The following is a 6,000-nucleotide window of genomic DNA, read 5'->3' on the forward strand; positions in this document are numbered from 1 at the left end:
CCTAGATTTCTTCCACTCCTCGAGCAGCCAGAGTCTTCGAACTCTCATCCCGTCCCAGGAACAATGAAGTGAAGCTCAGGTTTGAGGGCAAGTGCTGGCTTCCTATTCCGGATCAGAGGTGCGGCGGTGGCCCCGAGGTGCCCCAAGACTGCACGACGGGGTGCAGCAGGGTCTTTGCCAACGGCGTGTTGCCTCCTCCAGGTGGGTCCCTTTGTCCCTTTGCCTTTCCTTCCTTTCTCGGACGGGAGGGGACCCGGGGCTGGCGGTCGGGTTTGGGTGGCCCTTCCGGGCCCGAGGAGTTCCCCGTCCCTCAGCGCGTGGGCAGCCTGTGCCCGGCGTGCGACCTAGGCCAGCGGTGGCTGCAGCCCGGCCGGCTTGGAGGGACAGGCGGGGGTGGCGCAGGCGGGGCGAGGTCCGGCGTTTGGGCGACGTTGGTCGGGCGTTGAGCGCCGGGATTGTACCGCCGCCCAAGTTCTAAGTTCTGTGCCCTGGCGCGCGTGTAGGGGGCGAGCCTCGTCGTAGCGCCCCTGGGGCCTCCCCGGCCGGTGGGCCTGGAGCGTTTCCCTGTGGCTGCGGGTTGGCCCGCGGATTCCTGGATTCCTTCTCCGCTCTCTCCCCAGTCCTTCCTCCGCATTTGCGTGGCCGCGGGAGGTTCCGCTTGGTCGTTTGGATGGAGGGCTCCTTGCAATGCATCCCAAGAGAAGTAGTATTTCCTTGAATGAATTTTTGACCTAAAAAAAAAAATATAGCCCCGTTTCCATGTGTGCATTTAACCACGTGGAAGAAAAAGCCCCCAAATTTTCAGGGGTTCTCCCCAAGTGATGGAAATGCTTTTAGTTTACTGTTTTAATCTAGTTAAAGTTTTGTGAAGTAGGGGTTAGCTGAAAGGAGGATGCCTTCTATTAATGAGAGAAATAGTGAAGCTTCAGATTAGTAGAGATAATAAAAGGTAATAGTAATACAAACTATGGGTATGGTAAACAAATCATATGTGGATTTTAAAAGTCCAAAAGAAAAATAGTTAACCTAGTTACTTTTAGACCCCACCGATAAGGCTGGGGGAGGGGGCACACACTTGTTTCTTCTTGATGAGAGTGAGGCGGAGGATTGGCCTTATTTGCAACATTGAAAAATTCAGATGACTTCTGCCGAGAAATGGTGATGGCAGGGGAGGGCAATTGAGATAGGAAAGGTCAGGGATTTTCATACAAAGGACAGTAGTTTGCTTACAGGGGGATTATAACCATTTCATGGGTAAAAGGGACTTTGGGGCCACTTGAAACAACGCAGACCCAAGGGAGGTCGGGAAATGGCAAGCAATACAGTCCCCTCAGATGGGCAGGTCTTAGTTGGGAACTCATAAGAAATTATACAGAAGTGTTAATTCTGTTTGTATTTCCGTTATACGAGTGCCTGAGGAATCATTTTGTAAATTTAAGAGTCTTTTTTTTGTGAACTGTTAATGTCTTTTTCCATTTGCTAGTTGCTAATCTTTCTCTTAAATGATAGCTAGAAGCTCACGCTATATGTTAGGAAGACTTCTAATGTGAGTTGAAAATACTTTTTCCTGTTTCTCAGTGCTTTTCTAATTTTGATAATGGCTTTTCTTTAATGTGGTGAATTCTGTATGTTCACATTTACCCATTTTTTTCAACGGACTTTGGAGTCGAAGGTAGCAAAGGCTTTTCCTGCTCCAGGGATATAAAGGAATGTGCACGTTATTTCCTACAGGACCTCTGGAGTTCCATGTAGAGTTTATCCTGGTTTATTGTGAGCCTTGTGAAACTAACAGCCTATTGTAGATGGCTACCCCTTTATTCCAAGGCAGACCACTCTTACTGATTTGGGAGGCTGCCTCATTATATACTAAATTCTTGTGTGACTTCAGGTCTATTAGTGGATTCTGTGTTCTATATATTTTCACAACTGGCAAGACCAGTTCTCACAATTGACATGGCTGTCAATTGTCATAACTCTCCAAAATATTCCTCCCTGTTTATTTTCCCTTACAAACAATGAAAACAAACAACAAAACATTTAAAAGTCTTTTGTATTTTTCTTAGCATTAGAATAGATTGACGAGGGCCTCCTGGGTGACTCAGTCCATTAAGCATCTGCCTTTGGCTCAGGTCGTGATCTCATGGTCCTTGGAGTCTGGCTCCCTGCTCAGCCGAGAGCCTGCTTCTCCCTCTCCCTCTGCTGCTCCCCCCCTGCTTGTTCTCTCTGTCAAATAAATAAATAAAATCTTTAAAAAATTGATGAATTGATGAGAAATTGAAATGTTCATCAGATAAAGACTCCTTATTCAAAAATACAGTACAACTTTATTCTTCTTAAAGTCTATTTTTCTATCATTCAGGAATTTTAAGGTTGCCCTTGAGTAGATTTTCACGTAACTTTTAGTTTATGCCTAAGCATGTAATCTTTGATTATTGGTATGTTAAAATCCTGTCCACTTTATTTTTAACTGACCATTTCTTCATGGAATTGGCTTTTAAAAATCAGTAAAGCCTTTGGTTACCAAGATAGTTTTTAACTTTCTCAATATCAGTGAATGGTTTATTCTCCACAATATAATCCACTCTCCAAAAGGTTAAAACATTTTGAACTATACACCTCTGAGGGTCAGATTTTTGATCATTGGTTGGGTAAAGTTGGGGGGAAAGTTATAAATCAATGTCTTTCAAATGTTTGGCCTTAAAATTTTTAAAAATAGAATATTATATTTAAATTAAACTAAAAACATATAATGTATTGTTTCAGGGGTACAGGTCTGTCATTCATCAGTCTTATAAAATACCCAGTGCTCATTACTATACATATCCTCTCCAATGTTCATCGCCCAGTTACCCTGTCCTTCCGCCCCCCTCCCCTCCAGCAACCCTCAGTTTGTTTCCTATGATTGAGAATCTCTTATGATTTGTCTCCCTCTGTTTTCATCTTGTTTCATTTTTTCCTCTTCCCCTATGATCCCCTGCCTTTTTTCTTAAATTCCACATATCAGTGAGATCTTATGATAATTGTCTTTCTCTGATTGACATTTCACTTAGTATAATACCTTCTAGTTCCATCCCTGTCATTGCAAATGGCAAGATTTCATTTTTTTGAATGGTTGTGTAATATTCCATTGTGTATACAAACCACATCTTCTTTATCCATTCATCTGTTGATGGACATCTGGGCTCTTTACATAGTTTGGCTATTGTGGACATTGCTGCTATAAACATCGGGGTGCAGATGCCCCTTTGGATCACTATATTTGTATCTTTGGGGTAAATACCTAGTAGTGCAATTGCTGGGTTGTAGGATAGCTCCATTTTCAACCTTTTGAGGAACCTCCATACTGGTTTCCAGAGTGATTGTACCAGTGTAGGAAGGTTCCTCTTTCTCCACATCCTCTCCAACATCTGTCATTTCCTGACTTGTTAATTTTAGCCATTCTGACCATTGTGAGGTAGTATCTCATTGTGGTTTTGATTTGTGTTTCCCTGATGCCAAGTGATATTGACCTTTTTTTCATGTGTCTGTTGGCCATTTGGATGTCTTCTTTGGAGAAATGTCTGTTCATGTCTTCTGCCCATTTCTTGATTGGATTATTCTTTGGGTGTCGAGTTTGACAAGTTCTTTTTTTTTTTTTAAGATTTTATTTATTTATTCGACAGAGATAGAGACAGCCAGCGAGAGAGGGAACACAAGCAGGGGGAGTGGGAGAGGAAGAAGCAGGCTCATAGCGGAAGAGCCTGATGTGGGGCTCGATCCCATAACGCCAGGATCACGCCCTGAGCCGAAGGCAGACGCCCAACCGCTGTGCCACCCAGGCGCCCCGACAAGTTCTTTATAGATTTTTGGATACTAGCCCTTTATATGATGTATCATTTCCAGATATCTTCCCCCATTCTGTCAGTTGTCTTTTAGTTTTGAAGATTATAATATTCATTCTTGCACAGTTGAAATGTCACTACATTTTTTAACACCTCATTGGAGGTGGACTGAAAACTAAATCTCATTTTCATACACTTCTATGATTGTAAAAATTTTTAAAGTCAATAAGTAGAGGAAAATGCTAAGAACTTATTTATTAAACTAGCAACAAGTTCCTGTTGGAAATGAACTCATGGTCCCTACCCAATTCCGAGAAAGATGTTCTCAGTATGTCCTTTTCACCAAAATTAACAACAGGTTATGAGGAAGATAGATGATGTACACCACATCCTCGAGGTCCCAGGTAAATTCCTAAACAGTAAGAATTTGGAATAGACTGGAACCAAGGAAAAGGGGGCCAAATAGACTATTATAGAACAGGAATGTGGTCAACAGACTTTGATTCAAGGACTCCAGGAGATGAATATATCAATTCACACTGAAGGAATGTAGATCCCATTATTAATATAAAACAAGATGGATTTGAAAAGTGGAGCCAATGACCTAGACATTAAAGGGGATTAAAAAAAAAACTTCTATTTAATAGAAGTTTAATAGACTTCTATTGTGCTTATATTTCCTACACTACTTAAAGAGATATATTCACTACTGAAAAGAAGGTTACCAGAGCACCTGGATGCTCCCTCGTGAAGTGTCTGCCTTTGGCTCTGGTCAGGATCCCAGGTATTGGGATAAAATCCCGCATAGGGGGGCGCCTGGGTGGCACAGTCCTTAAGCGTCTGCCTTCGCCTTAGGCGTTATGGGATCGAGCCCCACATCAGGCTCTTCCACTAGGAGCCTGCTTCTTCCTCTCCCACTCCCCCTGCTTGTGTTCCCTCTCTTGCTGGCTGTCTCTGTCAAATAAATAAATAAATTCTTTAAAAAAAAAATCCTGAATAGTACTCCTGGCTCCCCAGCACCCTGCTCAGTGGGGAGATTGCTTCTCCCTCTTCCTCTCCCTCTGCTAGTGCTCTCTTTCTGTCAAAGAAAAAAATAAAATCTTTAAAAAAAAAAAAGGTAAACACTGCAAAATATGCTCTTAGGAACTGTCTAAAATGATAGTAATACCATTTGAAAACAGTTAAAGGGTATTAAAAATATTCTATAAATATTTTACAAACATGAATACATATACGTACACACATACATTGTAGAGACGGGCACAAGTAACTATTGCCTAAAAATTAGCCCTTTTAAATGGAAAATGAGGTAAATATATAATATTCAGACATTGACTAAATGAGGAAGGGACAGGGACCCTTAACCACTACTAAATACCTTGGACTCTGATAATATAAACTACAGAATTCCTGACAACGCTATCCCTGCAGACTTCAAGGTGACTATCAGTGAAACTTCCATTGGCTTGACAACATGTATCACACAAAACAACAAAAACTGGGACGATTGCATCACCCTAACCAGCAATGAGAATCTTGAGTTCTACTGCAGAACTCCCTTGTAAAAGATGGAGAACAAGAGGTTCATGACCAAGGAGGGAAAAACCATGAGCCCGAGAGCCTTAACCTATGGAGCTGCAGAGAGCTGGAAGCCGGACCAGGGACCGGGCCGATTTGGCGACCGTGGTGGGCTCCAGGACGCCCTCCACACTGGCCCGGGTGGGCCAGGGTCGTCCTCGGAATCCCCGGGCGAGTGGGGGTGGGGTCGACTTGAGGCCAGGGGCGAAACGAAGGTGTTTGGGACCCCTCGGGCCTCTGGCCGCGGAAGGTGCTACTCACTGTCCACTCCCCGGCCGGAGCCCGTGGGCCACCGGCGCCCTTTGCGTCTGACCGATGGGGGCCTCGGGGTCAGGCTGGCCTCTCCGGTGTTCTGACCGAGGACCGTGCACCGACTGCCTGGGGGTGGCCGAGGCTCTAGGCCCACGGCCAGACCAGACCAGACCAACCCAACCCAACCCAAACCAAAACAAACCAGTGTGTCCCCCTGAGAGGTGCTTCAGGGGCACGCAGGCAACGATGGAGTCCCACACGGGTTCGTGGAAGAGGGACCCGGGTGGGGCGAGCCTTCCCCCCACGGGCGTCCACTCCACGCGCGTTAGCGCACCTTCCACGCCCCCGC

Source organism: Ailuropoda melanoleuca, chromosome X, assembly GCF_002007445.2.
Source record: "Ailuropoda melanoleuca isolate Jingjing chromosome X, ASM200744v2, whole genome shotgun sequence".
Taxonomy (NCBI): domain Eukaryota; kingdom Metazoa; phylum Chordata; class Mammalia; order Carnivora; family Ursidae; genus Ailuropoda; species Ailuropoda melanoleuca.